Below are 18,794 nucleotides of genomic sequence, written 5' to 3'. Positions count from 1 at the left end.
ACACACAAACATCATATTCACACACCTCCCACAAACCTGGCGTTAACTTGTGGAAATAGCAAGGATACTATTTAGTCTTTTTAAAATTTGTAATGAAAAAAGACAGATTTTTAAGTTTTTCTCATTTTTAAGTGAGACTGAGACAGGGTATGAAAATAAAGTATAATTATAGCATAAATAAGTGTAAACAAAGTTCCAGTGCGGTAAGAAAGGCCTGTGCAGCTCCCCAGAGACACAGACTGCCTACAGATGTTAAATCCCATCCTTCCACACCTTAGACTCTCACCCGGGTTCCGTTTATTGAATATTCCTTATGTCAGGCATGGAACCACGTCAGAGATGGTGGGAGCAAGATATATGTAAATATTAGGTAACTCTTCTTTCCTGCAAAGCCATATTTTTTTCTGCATAGAACAGAATCTTTTCTCTGATAAGTTCCTTTTCTTTCTTTTTCACCATATGAAAGTGTTGTAACAAGCTAAAGCTAGCCAAGGGGAAGAGACCGATACAGTGCGTTAGTCAATCTCCGATTTCTGTATGAAATGCCGCTGCCAACAGCATCTCCTCCCCATGGTGGGAGCAGGACCTTGGAAATTGTGCGCAAGGAGGGACACGCACGGTAGGATCCCTCGCCCATGGTGTTTTACTAACTCATACCAGTGAACTAGTTACCATAATTAATGAGTTTCCAAGACACTCCATTCGCTAGTGTTGAACCTGAAAGACAGCGGTGGGCAGCTGAAGTGAGAGATCACCATCACCACCACCCCCCCGCACCACTGCCTGTGTCATCAACCAGCCTGCCATCACCACTGTCATAATCACCATCTCCACCATCACCACCATCCAAACTGTCACCCCCACCAACATCATTACCTCAGCAGCAGCATGACAACGTGGTAAGCTTGCAAACTGATTTTTATCATTGGAATACATTGTTTTTCCTCCAAAAAAAAGCTTGCAAAGTAGCCACCATTTTTCTAAAGGACTACATATATTTCATATACGAAGAAAGCTCAAACTCAAATAAGTGAAGACATTTAGAGACTTGCCCAACACCTTCTATTCGAAGGTAACGAATCAGCTCTTTAACCCAGACCTTCTGATGACTCCATGGTGTTCCCTCAAAACCACACCATATCTGAACTAGAACGGGCGGTGACAAGTTCAAAAGAATGATCCAGAGTAGAAAAGGAGGAGAGGACATCCCCTCATGACTTGGTCCGCACACTGAGGATTTCCACTTATCTAAATTCCATCTATTAGTCCAAGCCCTGCTCGTCCAGCCTTAAGGGATCTTAGCCACCTGGCAACTGCCGGACAACCAATGCCTTACCAAAGCGTGGTGCACCCTTCATGCACACCACCTACCGATTTTATCAGCAAGCTCTTGGATGACAGACACTGTATGTCCTACTTGTGTATAACTGCGGCAGTACACCACGTTGCTCTTGGAAATAACCTAATAAAGACCCTGTAAAAGACTACCTGAAGCTCCAGAAAGGTTTACTCTTGGGTGTAAGGAGTAGTAGGTGGCTGTCATCTTGCAACAGCCCTGGAGAGTCAATGGTACACGTCTCTTCCAACTCTGCGTTCAGTAACATCACATCAGCAGCTTGGAACCAGCCTTGGTGGAAGTGTGCACACTTTGGAAACTAGGAAATGCTACTATCAAATCTCTCTCTCCCCTGAAAAGAGCCAACTGGTAAGCATCACGCATACTACAGCTTGCAGACACAGGTGAGTTGACAAGTATTCACCAGTCCTGCATTTTGTTCTGAGCCCTGATAGGAGCTTACTAAGTGATTCTGAGCCAGCTCTGGTTTCGATTGTCTAACTTTATCCTAGAGAAGGGATAACAGTTACCACTTACCAACTTCACGTGAGGCTCTTTCTCGAGTGATTTGAAAGTCAGTTCTGAAATGTGTTCTACAAATACAAAATCCCACTCCTTTGATTATACTGAGAAACAAAGATGAGGTGAGAAGTGGAAACATAAGCCCCACCTCCATTGCGGGGGTGGTCTGTGTTGTACCAGTGTTGTAAATGGGAACAATGAGACCATGACATTTTGTATAAGTAAGCTTTCTGAGCTTAGTTATCAGTCCAATGCTATCACAGTGAATATTTTCTCAGTTAAACTTTCAGAAAGCAAATGAGGAAAATAAACATTTAGCACTGGTAAAGTGCCAGCCAAATTTTATAATAAGCTACATTTGGGGCTCTGTGTGTGTGTGTGTGTGTGTGTGAAGAGAGAGAGAGAGAAAGAGATTTCTTTGAGATAAGTCTGTGCCCCAGACACATTACACTGTCACATCATGCACTTTAAAGCTCTTAGATGCACCTTCAAGGTCCTATTGATACACTCCAAGACCCTAAAGCTAACTGCCCTAGAAAAGTCTACTTTCAGTAGAGCCCCCCAAAGAGGGCAGTTTCAGTTTTCTTATAACAAGAAACCAGAATAAAAGATGGCTAGCACTGGGGAGCGTGCTCAGGATGCAGCTTTACGGGCTTCTGGCCAGAAACGACCATTGCTCCTCCAGAATTCTCTGTCATCCAAATGCTGTCACTCTAGGCCATGTCCAGGCAGCCCCTGGCCTCCCTGGAATCCGCACCCCCATCCTCACACACAGTCAGAACACACTCAGACCTGGGTAGCTGGTAACTATGAGGATCTGCCCTCATGCAGAAAACCAGCAGCACAGCACAGCACAGGTAGAAAGAGTGGGACCAGCATGGCCAGAAGTCACAATCTCACTATCACGGCAAGCTTTACCACCAACTGCTCGTGTATATTAGGAGTTTATTATATGGCAGACGCTATCCACACATTTTTATGTTTGGTCCTCATGGAAACTTGGAGGCAAATACCTCCACTTCATGGAAGCTTGGAAGGTCATCCAAGCACCCACCAAGTGGCAAAACCAGAACCCACACCCAGTTCTGACTCAAGGTGTCCAGGTCCTGGTCATTGCCGTGCACTACCCCAGGGTGCAAACGAAACTCCCCCTCTTCCCCTGCTCCCTGTACCTAAAATGTGACTCAACATGTCCTTTTTTTCTCATCTAATATCTAAGATTTTACATGATTAAGAAGCCTGTGGAGACTTGCCCCCCACACGGAGGTCTGATCTCCACATTCTTCCTATAATACGTTACATCATGAATTAGAATATTAATTTAAACATATGAATATGCAGTGCTTGAAAACCATTAAAATCTAACACTGTATATAGTACCAGATGGAAAAAAAAACAATTAAGGAAAGTACCACTCTCTTTTATCAAAGTGTATGATCAAAAGCATTAATTAAAAGCAATCCGTTCACCTGGTACATTTACTTTGGTCGAATAAGAATTTAGGGAATTCTATTTTGCTAAAATAAGCTCTTATTTCATTAGTGTACATTGAACCTTAAAATACGGTGGAATTATTTACTATTGTGCATTTTACAATCACAATAAACGTAGATGATTATAATTAAACTTTAATTAAACACTAAAATTTCTTTCTTCAAGCAATAACGAATTTTCTTATCCTTCCCAAATATTCATGTGATACTTTCCACAAAGGGAGGCTTGTGATATTTGATATTGAAGAATGCTTTTTCTTAAAACAAGCAAGCATGATCACTTAGCTGAAATCAAACATGTGACTTCTGCAGAATACAAAACAATGCTTTATCTGTTCACACCTGTTACATAACAATATAATCTTAATGTAACAATTAATGGCTTCTTTAAAAATCAACACTGGCATAAAATACAGAGGAGCTTCATTATAATTTTCCCTGACTCCATCTTTGTTCCAGTGTCTCAAGAATACTATACGTTGGCTAACTGAATATAAATTTTAAAAAAATAATATTGTTAAAAATGCCAATACCTAGTCAAACTATCAATAGTAATATTTATATAAACTCCAGTGTGACTTTCTGGGAATTTATAGATAAGATATCAAAATGAAAACATCCCACGGCTATATGTGCATATTTAACCCATTTCACGAAATACTATAGGATTTGAGACACTGAAGAAAGTCACAGAGACAAAAACCCCAATAACTTTTGTTAAGAAATAAATGTTAATTGTTGAATATCAAGTATCTGATGGCTTAATGTACTACTAGCTCTATATTGAAGTATGCTGGAAATTTTTCAGGTAAAATGGTCAAAAGAAAGAGGAAAGAACAGGTTGAACCCATGACCTTTAAAGCATAAAATGAAAAGTATGGAATACAACAGCCTTGTGGTTAAAGCAACTGTCTATTGAATGTTACAGTGCATCAAAAGATGCATTCCTTATAGAATACTGTATGTATACCTACCTTCATTTTAGTATTTTTACAGATATATGTAAAGATGTATAATGAAAAGATACACATAGCAGAGGTCTTTAAAACCACTGGTAAGAAACGTGTAAATGTTTATTTTAGTTCCCTAACTTTGATTTGAATAACACTGTGGCGAACAGCCAATAGTAAGGGGTCACCCAAGGGTGCTGAGGAATTCTCAGAGACAAGCATTCAGTCATGTCCACTGGCCTTCGGAGTCTTCTCGCTAAGAAGACTCTCAGGTCATGTCAGGTAAAAACGACACCCACTCGATCTCGATATTTACCTCACCTAAAATTGTTCCCACTCTTCAAATGTCCACTTAGCATGTGTGTTCTGAGTAATGCACTTAAGCCTTATAATTTTTAACATGTGGAAAATTAAAACTTTGCTATAACTTTGTTTTGGGGGGGTACCAAATTACTTTATTTGAAGAATGGTACAAATGAAAGAAGTTAAGTAGATGTTTTGGTACAACTTATAGAAAAGGTAAAGGTAACCTCAACATGCATGCACTGCCTTGGTGACCAGGGCAGTCACCCTTGTGGCTATGGGAAGACAGCCTAAGGCTTAGCTTTCACTATCACTGTTTCCCAAGGTGTGCTTGTCAAAGAGGTACTCTGCCATGCCAGATTCAGGAGCCCCCACCTTGCGCAGGTTGGTTAGTGGTCACCCAATTCTTTGATGGATTTCACCTGCTCATTCAGGTAATGAGTCTCAATGAAGTCACACAAATGGGGGTCACTTTTATCAGTGGCCAGTTTGTGCAGTTCCAGTAGTGACTGATGCACGCTCTTTTCCAAATGTAATGCACACTCCATTGCATTCAGCCCGTTCTCCCAATCATCACGGTCTGGTTTCTTGATATCCTGAAGGAAGATTCGGCCACCTCGTTGGTTCTGCAGCTTCATCAGTTTCTCAGCATGTTCCCTCTCCTCATGAGATTGGTGAAGAAAATATTTGGCGAAGTTCTTCAAAGCCACATCATCGCGGTCAAAGTAGTCAGACATGGACAGGTAGACGTAGGAGGCGTAGAGCTCCAGGTTGATCTGGCGGTTGATGGCGGCCTCCGAGTCCTGGTGGTAGTTCAGGCGCACCTGCGAGGGGGACGCGGTCGTCATGGCGGCGGCTGAGAAAAGGCGGCGGCGAGCGGCGGCGGGGGCCTTGGAGCGGTCCGAGGGCACGACGAAGAGATGGCGGAGGGCTGGCTCCGAACGGCCGGCCCGGGTGGGGGACGAGCGCCGGGTTCCGTCCGAGGACTGTTGAAGCAGGAAACCGCAGCGACTCTCGGCGGAGACTCTTTGCTATAACTTTGTGAGTACAGTTCTCTTTCTTGGCTAACTGGCTTCGAGGCCACAGTCTCAGAATAGTTCCGCTTCTGGAAAAATACAGCTTTACCCTGTGATCTAAGCCATTCCACCGTGATTTCTAAGGGTAGCTCTTTGGAAGCTGACTCTGAATATGGAAATGGAGGCAGAAACACGGATGGTGTACTCCTAAGAAGGTATACTGCAGCACCAAAATTAATGTAGGTCTCTTTTCTGTGAGTAGCAAAAAAATCCCCAATTTTCTAGCCTTTCACAGAAATGAGGTTCTGAATGTAATGGCATAGACTCACACAAGTTCTAAATAATTTCTTGTAGAGAGGGACTGTCACACGCCATCCACCAGGGTCCTTTAAGGTGTTCCTGGGTCGTGCCAGGCTCTTTTCTTTTGTATGACATCTTCAAGTGCCATCATTAATAAAATAAAGGCGTTTTCCAAATGGACAAAAGAAAAATTTTCCAGGGGCGCCTGGGTGGCTCGGTCGTTAAGCGTCTGCCTTCGGCTCAGGTCATGATCCCAGGGTCCTGGGATAGAGCCCCGCATCAGGCTCCCTGCTCGACGGGAAGCCTGCTTCTCCCTCTCTCACGCCCCCTGCTTGTGTTCCCTCTCTCGCTGTGTCTCTCTCTGTCAGAAAATAAATAAAATCTTAAAAAAAATTTTTTTTTAAAAAGAAAAATTTTCCAATATTTCCATTTCACACAAGAGCTATTGTCATTTGCTTTGCCACAAAGGAAAATCCATAAAAATAAGGCATTTAAAATTCATATTGCTTATATAAGACTAATGAATCGCTGACCTCTACCTCTGAAACCAATAATACATTATATGTTAATTAATTGAATTTAAATTTAAAAATTTTTTTAAAAATAAAATTCATATTGCATACCCCTTGGTATTCCTGCCATTATGCTAACCACTACACACCTGCGTGTATGTTAATATGTTATCAAATATCTTCCCACCTGTGTCCTTCATTATAGTCCAGTTTGTGTAGAATCTACTTCGAGAGTTGTATCAGAAAAGGGATGAAGTTAGTTCTATAATTATAGAAATAAGCTGATCATTGTCCCTAAAGTTTCAAATCTTTTTCTGCAGGTTCTGTTGATGATGTATACGTCCCCTGTTACAGCGCTATTCATTGGAAGTTTAGTGGTAAACGCTGGTTGCATCACCTTGGCATGTAACCATCATCCTACAATGACCAAATGATCTAATATTCTTTTTCCATCTCACATGTCTTCTGCACCCACTTGAAACTCATATAAGTGTAGAGCCAAACAGAAATCAAGGAAGACATGTGTGTGTTTCCTCTCATTAGACTATCAGTGACCAAAGACAAAATAAAATATTGATCTACTCTTTTGATTGAGCTTTCTGAGGTCTGCCACCGTCCTCTTCGTAGGTATGGACAGAGCAAAACTAAAAATTGATGATCACTCACTCCTGGATCTGAGCTTCATGGATCTTCAACGGCTGACTAGTTCATTAAATACAGTAACAGAATCCCTGATTAGAACTTTCTTCATAAGCATGCCATTAATAAACCCATTTTTCAATGTACAAAACATCTGCCCATAACCACCATAATATTCCTCCTTAACCACAGTATTTCATTTACTGCAAGACAGAGCATAAGTTATTTGACCCACAGGGAGGCAGATCATCAATTCAGAGTCCCTTGCTCTGGTTTCCTGGACAAACCATGAGGTTTAATATACATTTTAGGTCGTTCATCATTCATTTGCTCAAATGATAAAATGCCAGCTCTCTCAAAACTGGAAACTGGAAGAGGAGGGGTCCGTGCAGAGTGCTGTTGGACCAATCCCAGAAACATGGGCCTGTTTTGCTTTGGCAAGGTCATAGACTCATAAAACATCTTACGCATCTACGAAACAGATATTGGACATTATTTGTGGGTCATGTAAATTACTGATGTGAAGAAGGACAGTTTTCTTAGAAAGAGGCTTTGGCAAACACTGATCAAATCCATTTCTCTTAACCCAAGTACAGAACATAAAACACTGGCAAACAATTTTTCTGATAAATAACAACTCAGCGTAGGATGTCTTTGAATCGGGCCGTGTAGCCAGACAGCTGGAGGTGACTACTTCAGAGGTGGACTGCTTAGTTATAAATAGGCTTGCTTTTGGCCTCATGCGTGTTTGGGAGAGAAAAAACATTATGAACCGATGCCTCCAAAAGCAGTTCCTAAGCTTTATCAGCTCTGTCTCTGAAGTCTCTCTGCATCTGGATCCCTCTTCTTTTTGCCACTTGAACCACCCACGTGGCACAGTGGGGGAAGCTGTGATAGCCACTCATTGTCCTTGACTCCAGTAGTCCAGACCCCACCAATCACCTGACACACAGCTGAGTCACAATTTCTTAAGGAATAGTTCTGGTCACATCAAAACTAATTTCCCCCAAATATTAAATGGGTTGTACACAAAAGTAGCCAAACTACGAGGCTGGGAGCACATTTCTTAGAGAGAGCCAAGACTGCCCATGGCTTCTGACTTGCACTGTAAGGAGGCAAGATCCAACTACAAAGTTAGACAGAAGAACCCACATGAGACCATCCTCACTTGTGACAGTGACTACAAGTCCATGGTGTCTTCCCAAAACCACTCTCACATTTGAAAGTTCACTAAAAGAACTCACAGAACTCACTGAAATGTATTGTACTCATGGTTATATTTATTATAAAGAAAACCTACAAATCAGAACCAACCAAAAGAACAGATGCACAGAGCAGAGTCTGGGAGGGTTCTAAGGCAAACCTGCATTGTCCTCAGGAACACCTTGTACTCCCAGAACCAAAGTGGGGCAAACGCAGCGCATAGCCAGCCCAGGAAGTTCACCCAAGCTTTGTGGTGTTCAGGGTTTTATGGAGACTTCATTACTTATGGCATGATTGATGATTTATTGCCCATATGATCAAAGTCAGTCTCCAGGCGTACCAATAACCAAAGCCACCACCACAAACCATATGGTGGTCTTTCTGGCATGGGTAGACCCCACCCTAAGTCTACCTGGTATGGCAAGCCCCATTCTGGTTCATTCATTAGCATAACCTATCAGGCATATTTCTAGAAGCCCACCAGGGACAATGTAACAAAGGTACTCCCAAGACCCACTGGAGAAAATCCAACAGTTTAATAGTTACCCTCCCAGGATCCAGGAAAAAGCCCAGCTCTCTCTCTGGTTGAAGCCAAATCTCTGACTATCCAGACTGCTAATTCTGCATGAGCCCCCTTAACCTGACAGGAAGGGCCCTCTCCCCTCTACAACCCGATTCCCCCTCACCACCACTCCCAGTGATGTCACCAGCTAACCACGCTTATCATTTAAAAGAAAAACTGAAGTCATTTGACAGAATTCCCTGGAATCTCCTCATCTTTCCACCAGCAAACCTGCAAACCACCCTGCATCCACACCTTCTTTTTCTTCTTTCTCCTTCCATTTATAGTGAAGCAAGTATCTTTTGTCATGTCAAAAGCCAGCTGTCTTGCCTTCTGCTGCTCTGCGTCCTCCTTGCTTCCACATTTCCAGGGAAAATCTCACTTTCTGGATTAGATCCTCCTTATCTTGCATCTTCAACCTATTCCTTCCCATTGGACCCGTCCTCTTACATCCAAACACTCATTAGAATGTTCTCCCTCATCTCTTCGGAGACACCTGTGCTCTCCTCGTGAACATGAGGAAGTGCTCACCTCCTGGCCCAGCACCCTCTTCAATCCATACCAGCTTTTGTCCTGACATCACTACTCTGACCAACAGCTCTTTAAAAAAAAAAAAAAAGTATTTATTTATTTATTTGAGAGAGAGAGAGAGAGAGAGAGCGCGCACAAGCAGGAGGGGCGGAGGGAGAGGGAGAGAGAGAATCCCAGGCAGACTCCACACTGAGCGCAGAGCCATCAGGGGGCTCGATCTCACAACCCTGAGATCACAACCTGAGCCAAAACCAAGAGTTGGACTGTACCACCCAGGCACCCTGACCAGCAACTCTTCTTAAGATCACCGGTAAATTCACCTGACCCGACTACTTAGTGGGAGTTTACACAGGTAATTAACCCCCTTCTTGAAATAAATGCGTCTTCTGGTTTCCATAAAAACATATTCTTTCAAACGTCCTCTCACTTTTCCATCCCAAAATTCCTGTCCTTCTGATCTCTAAAGGTAGCTAGGTGCCTAGCTCATATTAAGGATATGATGATAATCAAATACGTATAACCTCTGCCTCTCTGGAGCCTATAGTCCAGCAAAGTGGAGATCTATTAATCCAATAATCATACAGAATTAATGTGCTCATGCTACCATGAAACTAAAAATCTATTTTTGAAAATCAGGGTCCCACGATTAAGTTAAGTAACAGCGGGACATGTGACCTAGGCAAACCTAACTTCTCTGAAAGAAACAACGCCGGAGACAAAGAGCTGGTCCTATAATCCCATCACATCACACAATTAAATAATCATCCTCCCGTTGTGCTCTGCATCTTTTAAACCATCCACCTTCCCTTTTAATCTCTCTGTTTTTTTCCAGCACATCTATTTTTCTTAACCCTCCTGCCCATGTCTCCTCCTACTGACCCCCTAAACGTGGTTATTGTTAAAGACTGGGCTCTCATCTCCTGGCTTTTCCTTCGCTCGGACATACCCCTCCGTAAAACTTGGAAGTGACTGGGAATGGGCAGGAACAGAACTCGCAGCGGGTATCTGGGGGTCTGCTCGGCGCTAAACTCGATTCAGAAATGACTAGGAACTGGAACATCGAGCTCACTGTGGGGACAGCAGAAAAGTGTTGGGAGAGATGTGGGGATTCAGAAAATGCCAGTGAGAGAGAAAGCCAAGAATCCGTCTTGCCTACAGTTACTGCTCTGGGGACTACAGAGACACGGCACCACGAGTCAGCAGTGAGCCTGCCCTGCTGAGCTGAGACTATCATAAGACGGGTGCTGGGGCATCAAGGACATTCAAAAGAGGTGCTTGGTACTCCCACAGAGTTATTAAAGGAGAACCCTGGTGGTTAATCAAATCAGCATTAATTAAACAAACATGATTCAGGATGGAGCTGTATTTGTTTTTTCTTCTTTCAGAATCAGTTGTAACTTACTCTGCTGATTCAGTAATGCGGTCCACAAACGGGTATCAGGTTCAAGAAAAAAAAAATGCCTTGAGGATGACCTTACTGAAGTATAATGTCTGTCCCTGAGGTCCCCAATGATCCATTTGGTTTTACTCAACATTTTGGGTCCAGGTGCATAGGAAATATCACTAGCTCTACTGGGCAAGGGGCTGGGCCTGATGGAGTTTTAAGAGAGGAAATATAAATCCAAAATAAATAGGGACATACATTATTTTTCCTCCCCAGTAGAATATCTGTGAGCTTCCAAAAGAGGGCACTTTATTAAGTTATGAAAATGAATTTAATGTGGAAATATGTAAGGTTTCCAGATTGACAGCTCAACACATGAAAAAGTAAAGTATCTAATGAAGAACATGCTCTCTCCAAGGATCATGGTAGGTGCTGAGTAATTAAAAAAAAAAAAGAAAAAAGAAGAAGAGGAAGAAGTGCATGAAACTCTTCCTGCCCAAAATACCCCAGTAGTCTCAGTGACCTAGAATCAAAGACCAGAACAAAATATATAAGAAAATAGAACCATGAAATAAATATAATGCAATACTTAATTATTTGACAGTTAAACTGTAGGCATCATTGGTGGCCAATATTGGGGTTTGGCAGTGAGGAGATCATTTCAAATTGGGGTGAATCAGTAAGAAAGGCTTTCTGGGGGAAACAGTATTTAAGTTATGAAGGATTAAGTATTTAAGTTTCGAAAGATTTACAGAGATAAAGAGAAAAATATAAAGAGATTTTTAAAAATATGGTGGCTTCCTTGGGGACAAAGAAACAACAATTTCTGTGAAGCAAATCCAATCCCTTGTGTTTTAAATTAAGGAAACACAGACTGAGACTAGTTAAGTGCACTCCTTGCACAGCTAGTTAGTACACACCTGGAATTAAAGCCTGTCTCCTAGACCAAGGCTTTATCCATTCTACCACGATGCTCCAGAGGAGGAGCTGGCCCAGCCAGCATCTAAAGTGTAATTCTCTACTTCTCCTTTGCTGATCTTCCTTTGGTCTCAGTGTTTTCTTGGACTTGAGACATTACTATTGAACTATCTCTCCTGACCTGGCACCCTAGACTGGTTTAAAGCCATGACCTGTTCTCTTCCCTCTTTACCTTACCAACTTGTCCTTTGGTTAAGGTACCATCATTTCTTTCCATGCCAAATCTTCTTAGAAGAAAGTCTACAGAAGAAGGGGGGGGAAGGAGGGAGGAATGGAGATAAGGGGGTAGGGAAGGAAAGGAAAAGAAGAGGAAATAAAATGAAACAAAAAAGACCCAACCCTGTCTCTGAACCGTATCTTCTCTCCTGCACAATTCCCATCCTCTGTCCCTACTCCTCCCGACCATGGAATATAATTTAAGAACTAAAGGAACTAGGTTGATTTCCTAGTTAATACAAGGAACCGCACTTGAAACATTGTTGTATTTATTCAAGCGGGATAAAGCCATGTCTCCTCACTATTAGTTTCCTGTCTTCTTGGCATTGGACCTAAAGTTTCTTGTTCCAATTTCTATCCTCAGATCTTGATAAACAGCCTCAAGTTCTGCCATCTGGCCAAGAAGTTAATTATTTATAGGGTCTGTCTGTTTATGGGATTTCACCCTTCATTCCATTCACAAGGCTTTCACTTAAAAGAAAATAACATATCGAGGGCGGAGCAAGATGGCGGAGGAGTAGGAGACCTGGATTTCGTCTGGTCTCAGGAATTCAGCTGAATAGGGATCAAACCATTCTGAACACCTACGAACTCAACAGGAGATCGAAGAGGAGAGTAGCAACAACTCTCTGAACAGAAAAGCAACCACTTTCTGGAAGGTAGGACGTGCGGAGAAGTGAATCCGAGGCGATATTCGGGAGGATAGACGGCGGGGGAGGGGGCCTCCGTCGGCCGCTTCTGGCAAGTGCTAGAGCCGCGGAGCACAAAATCGGACCTTTTAGAAGTCGGCTCCGTGGAGGGACGTCGCTCCAGTGGCTAAGCGGGGGGTGGAACCCTCGCGGGACAGTGTGGTCTCAGGACCCTCGGGGTCACAGAAAGACCGGGGGTGCCTGAGTGCGGCAGAGCTCCCAGGTATAGGAGCCGGGAAGCCGGCTGCAGAGACAGAGCCGAGGCGCGGGCTCACAGCTCGGGGTGGCCATAAACTGTGAACCGCGGCCCAGTCGGGCCACTGCTCCTCCAGCAGGGACCCAACAAGCGGCAGATCCGGGGAGACTCCCCTTCCTCCCCTTCCTCCCCGGGAGGAGCGGCGCGGGAGCGCACCGCAGGGATCTGCTGGGTTTGGAGACTCCACACGGGGTCGGGTGCCAGAGATAGAAACGCTCGGTCACAGGCCGGGTGAGCACGGAGTGCGGCCAGAGACCGGGGACACGGGAGTGACTGCTTTTCTCTGGGGGCGCACTGAGGAGCGGGGCCCCGAGTTCTCGGCTCCTCCTGGGGGGACACTGGGAGGCCACCATTTTCACTCTCGGCCTCCAAAGCTGTACTGAGAGCTTGCAGGGGACAAAAGCTCCCGAGAGCAAACCTGAGCAGATGACTTAGCCCGGACCGACAAGGGCGGGGCAATTCCGCCTCCAGCAAAGACATTTGGGAACCACGGCAACAGGCCCCTCCCCCAGAAGATCAGCACAAACAGCCAGCAAGCCAAGACCAAGTTTACCGATCAAAGAACGGCAGAACGCCAGCGCTAGGGGAATACTGCACATAGAATCATGGCTTTTTTACCAAGATTCTTTAGTCTTTCAAAGCTATTTTTTTAATTGTTTTAATTTTTTTTTGAAATTTTTTTTCCCTTTTTCAACCAACATCTCATCAATCACTTTTAAAAAAAAATTATTTTTCATTTTTAGAGTCATATTCTATCCCTTCATAGTAGTTACCCTTATTTTTGGCATATATATATAAGTTGTTCTCTCTTTAAAATTTTGAGATTCAGTTTCTTCTAACAGATCAAAATATACCCTAAATCTCTAGTGTATGGCTTTGTTCTACTCTCCTGCCTGATCACATTCTCTCCTTTTTTTTCTTTTTTTTTTTAAATCCTCTTCTTTCTTTTTTCAAACAACTTACCAATTCCTTTTATAAAATTTTTTATAATTTTCATCTTTACATTCATAGTCCATCCCTTCATCGTATCAACCCTTATTTTGTACATATATAAGTCTTTCTTTCTTTAAAATTTTAGGAGCCACTTTTTTCTAACAGACCAAAATACACCCAAAATCTATGATCTATGGCACTGATCTATGGCACTGATCTATGCACCAGCCTGATCATATTTGATCATATTCTGTTTTTTTGTTTTGTTCTGTTTCTGTTTGTTTTTATATTTTTCTTTTTTTTTTTCTTCTCTTTCTTTTTTCTTTCTTTGCCTTTCTTTTCCCCTGGTTTCAGACCTTCTGAGATTTCTTTACACTATATATTCTAGGGACGTTGTTACCCTGTTAGCATTTTGTTCTCTCATTCATCTATTCACCTCTGGACAAAATGACAAGACGAAAAAAATCACCTCAACAAAAAGAACAAGAGGTAGCACCATCTGCCAGGGACCTACTCAATACGGACATTACTACGATGTCAGACCTAGAGTTCAGAATCATGATTTTAAAGATACTAGCTGGGCTTGAAAAAGGCATGGAAGTTATTAGAGAAACCCTTCCTGGAGAAATAAAAGAACTAAAATCTAACCAAGTCGAAATCAAAAAGGCTATTAATGAGGTGCAATCAAAAATGGGGGCACTAACTGCTAGGATAAATGAGGCAGAAGAGAGAATTAGCGATATAGAAGACCAAATGATGGAAAATAAAGAAGCTGAGAAAAAGAGAGATAAACAACTACTGGATCACGAGGGCAGAATTCGAGAGATACGTGATAGCATAAGACGAACAACATTAGAATAATTGGGATCCCAGAAGAAGAAGAAAGAGAGAGAGGGGCAGAAGGTATATTGGAGCAAATTATAGCAGAGAACTTCCCTAATGTGGGGAAGGAAACAGGCATCAAAATCCAGGAGGCACAGAGAACCCCTCTCAAAATCAACAAAAATAGGTCAACACCCCGACATCTAATAGTAATACTTACGAGTCTCAGACACAAAGAGAAAATCCTGAAAGCAGCTCGGGAGAAGAGATATGCAACCTATGATGCTAGAAACATTAGACTGGCAACAGACCTATCCACAGAGACCTGGCAGGCCACAAAGGACTGGCATGATATCTTCAGAGCACTAAATGAGAAAAATATGCAGCCAAGAATACTATATCCAGCTAGGCTGTCATTGAAGATAGAAGGAAAGATAAAAAGCTTCCGGGACAAACAAAAACTAAAGGAATTTGCAAACACAAAACGAGCCCTACAAGGAATCTTGAAAGGGGTCCTCTAAGCAAAGAAAAGCCTAAAAGCAGCATAGACCAGAAAGGAACACAGACAATATACAGTAACAGTCACCTTACAGGCAATACAATGGCACTAAATTCATATCTTTCAATAGTTACCCAGAATGTAAATGGGCTAAATGTCCCAATCAAAAGACACAGGCTATCAGATTGGATTAAAAAACAAGACCCATCAATATGCTGTCTGCAAGAGACTCATTTTAGACCCAAAGATACCCCCAGATTGAAAGTGAGGGGGTGGAAAACCATTTACCATGCTAATGCACACCAAAAGAAAGCTGGGGTGGCAATCCTTATATCAGACAAATTAGATTTTAAAGAAAGACTATAATAAGAGATGAGGAAGGACACTATATCCTACTTTAAGGGTCTATCCAACGAGAAGATCTAACAATTGTAAATACCTATGCCCCTAACATGGGCGCAGCCAATTATATAAGGCAATTAATAACAAAAGCAAAGAAACACATTGACAACAATACAATAATAGTGGGGGACTTTAACACTCCCCTCACTGAAATGGACAGATCATCTAAGCAAAAGATCAACAAGGAAATAAAGACTTTCAATGACACACTAGACCAAATGGACTTCACAGAAATATTCAGAACATTCCATCCCAAAGCAACGGAATACAAATTCTTCTCTAGTGCCCATGGAACATTCTCCAGAATAGATCACATCCTAGGTCACAAATCAGGTCTCCACCGGTACCAAAAGATTGGGATTATTCCCTGCATATTTTCAGATGACAGTGCTTTGAAACTAGACCGCAATCACAAGAGGAAAGTCAGAAAGAACTCAAATACATGGAGGCCAAAGAGCATCCTACTAAAGAATGAATGGGTCAACCAGGAAATTAAAGAGGAATTACAAAAATTCATGGAAACCAATGGAAATGAAAACACAACTGCTCAAAATCTTTGGGATGCAGAAAAGGCAGTCCTAAGAGGAAAGTATGTAGCAATATAGGCCTTTCTCAAGAAATAAGAAAGGTCTCAAATACACAACCTAACCCTACACCTAAAGGAGCTACAGAAAAAAACAGCAAATAAAGCCTAAACCCAGCAGGAGAAGAGAAATAATAAAGATCAGAGCAGAAATCAATGAAATAGAAACCAAAAGAACAGTAGAACAGATCAACGAAACTAGGAGCTGGTTCTTTGAAAGAATTAACAAGATTGATAAACCCCTGGCCAGACTTATCAAAAAGAAAAGAGAAATGACCCAAATCAACAAAATCATGAATGAAAGAGGAGAGATCACAACCAACACCAAAGAAATACAAACAATTATAAGAACATATAATGAGCAACTCTATGCCAGCAAATTAGATAACCTGGAAGAAATGGATGCATTCCTAGAGATGTATGAACTACCAAAACTGAACCAGGAAGAAATAGAAAACCTGAATAGACCTATAACCACTCAGGAAATTGAAGCAGTCATCAAAAATCTCCCAACAAACAAAAGCCCAGGGCCAGATGGCTTCCCAGGGGAATTCTATCAAACATTTCAAGAAGAATTAATACCTATTACCCTGAAACTGTTCCAAAAAATAGAAATGGAAGGAAAACTTCCAAACCCATTTTATGAGGCCACCATTACCTTGATCCCAAAACCAGACAAAGACCCCATCAAAAAGGAGAATTACAGACCAATCTCCTTGATGAACATGGATGCAAAAATTCTCACCAAAACACTAGCCAATAGGATCCAACAGTATATTAAAAGGATTATTCACACAACCAAGTGGGATTTATCCCTGGCTGCAAGTTTGGTTCAACATCCGCAAATCAATCAATGTGATACAATATATTAACAAAAGAAAAAACAAGAATCATATGGTCCTCTCAATAGATGCAGAAAAAGCATTTGACAAAGTACAAATCCTTTCTTGATCAAAACTCTTCAGAGTATAGGGATAGAGGGTAGATACCTCAATATCATAGAAGCCAGATCTATGAAAAACTGACAGCGAATATCATTCTCAATGGGGAAAAGCTGAGAGCTTTCCCCCTAAGGCCAGGAAAGCGGCAGGGTGTCCACTATCATCACTGCTACTCAACACAGTATTAGAAGTCCTAGCCACAGCAATCAGACAACAAAAAGAAATCAAAGGCATCCAAATCGGCAAAGAGGAAGTCAAACTCTCCCTCTTTGCAGATGATATGATACTTTATGTGGAAAACTCAAAAGACTCCACCCCAAAACTGCTAGAACTCATACAGGAATTCGGCAAAGTGGCAGGATATAAAATCAATGCACAGAAATCAGTGGCATTCCTATACACCAACAAGACAGAAGAGAGAGAAATTAAGGAGTTGATCCCATTTACAGAACCATAAGATACCTCGGAATAAATCTAACCAAAGAGGCAAAGGAGCTGTACTCAGAAAACTATAAAATACACATGCAAGAAATTGAGGAAGACACAAAGAAATGGAAAAACGTTCCATGCTCATGGATTGGAAGAACAAATATTCTGAAGATGTCAATGCTACCTAGAGCAATCTACACATTCAATGCAATCCCCATCAAAATACCATCCACTTTTTTCAAAGAAATGGAACAAATCATCCTAAAATTTGTATGGAACCAGAAGAGACCCCGAATAGCCAGAGGAATTTGAAAAAGAAAAGCAAAGCTGGCAGCATCACAATTCCGGACTTCCAGCTCTATTAAAAAGCTGTCATCATCAAGACAGTATGGTACTGGCACAAAAACAGACACATCTATCAATGGAACAGAATCGAGAGCCCAGAAATGGACCCTCAACTCTATGGTCAACTCAGCTTCGATGAAGCAGGAAAGAATGTCCAATGGAAAAAAGACAGTGTCTTCAACAAATGGTGTGGGGAAAATTGGACAGCCACATGCAGAAGAATGAAACTGGACCATTTCCTTACACCACACACAGAAATAGACTCCAAATGGTTGAAAGACCTAAACGTGAGACAGGAATCCATCAAAATCCTAAAGCAGAACACAGGCAGCAACCTCTTCGACCTCAGCCACAGCAACTTCTTCCTAGACACATCGCCAAAGGCAAGGGAAGCAAGGGCAAAAATGAACAATTGGGATTTCATCAAGATAAAAAAGCTTTTGCACAGCAAAAGAAACAGTCCACAAAACCAAAAGACAACCGACAGAATGGGAGAAAATATTTGCAAATGACATATCAGATAAAGGGCTAGTATCCAAAATCTATAAAGAACTTCTTAAACTCAACACACAAAGAACACATGATCCAATCAAAGAAATGGGCAGAAGACATGAACAGACATTTTTCCAAAGAAGACATCCAAATGGCCAACAGACACATGAAAACGTGCTCCACATCGCTCGGCATCAGGGAAATCCAAATCAAAACCTCAATGAGATACCACCTCATACCAGTCAGAATGGCTAAAATTAACAAGTCAGGAAATGACAGATGTTGGCAGGGATGAGGAGAAAGGGGAACCCTCTTACACTGTTGGTGGGAATACAAGCTGGTGCAACCACTCTGGAAAACAGTATGGAGGTTCCTCAAAAAGTTGAAAATAGAGCTACCATATGATCCCGCAATTACACTACTGGGTATTTACCCCAAAGATACAAATGTAGGGATCC

The 18,794-nt window shown here is 42.0% G+C and overlaps 1 protein-coding gene and 1 pseudogene across 1 annotated transcript in view; both read right to left on the bottom strand.

The window, feature by feature from the left end:
• MYO16 (myosin XVI) overlaps positions 1-18,794 on the bottom strand; it is a 593,786-nt gene that overhangs the window by 537,220 nt on the left and 37,772 nt on the right. The window lies entirely within an intron of this gene.
• Positions 4,972-5,563, bottom strand: LOC112826866 (ferritin heavy chain pseudogene; annotated as a pseudogene).

Source organism: Callorhinus ursinus, unplaced genomic scaffold (genome assembly GCF_003265705.2).
Source record: "Callorhinus ursinus isolate GAN/ISIS: 27379988/994484 unplaced genomic scaffold, GSC_fseal_2.0 scaffold79, whole genome shotgun sequence".
Taxonomy (NCBI): domain Eukaryota; kingdom Metazoa; phylum Chordata; class Mammalia; order Carnivora; family Otariidae; genus Callorhinus; species Callorhinus ursinus.
This window is presented reverse-complemented; position numbering and strand designations above follow the sequence as displayed.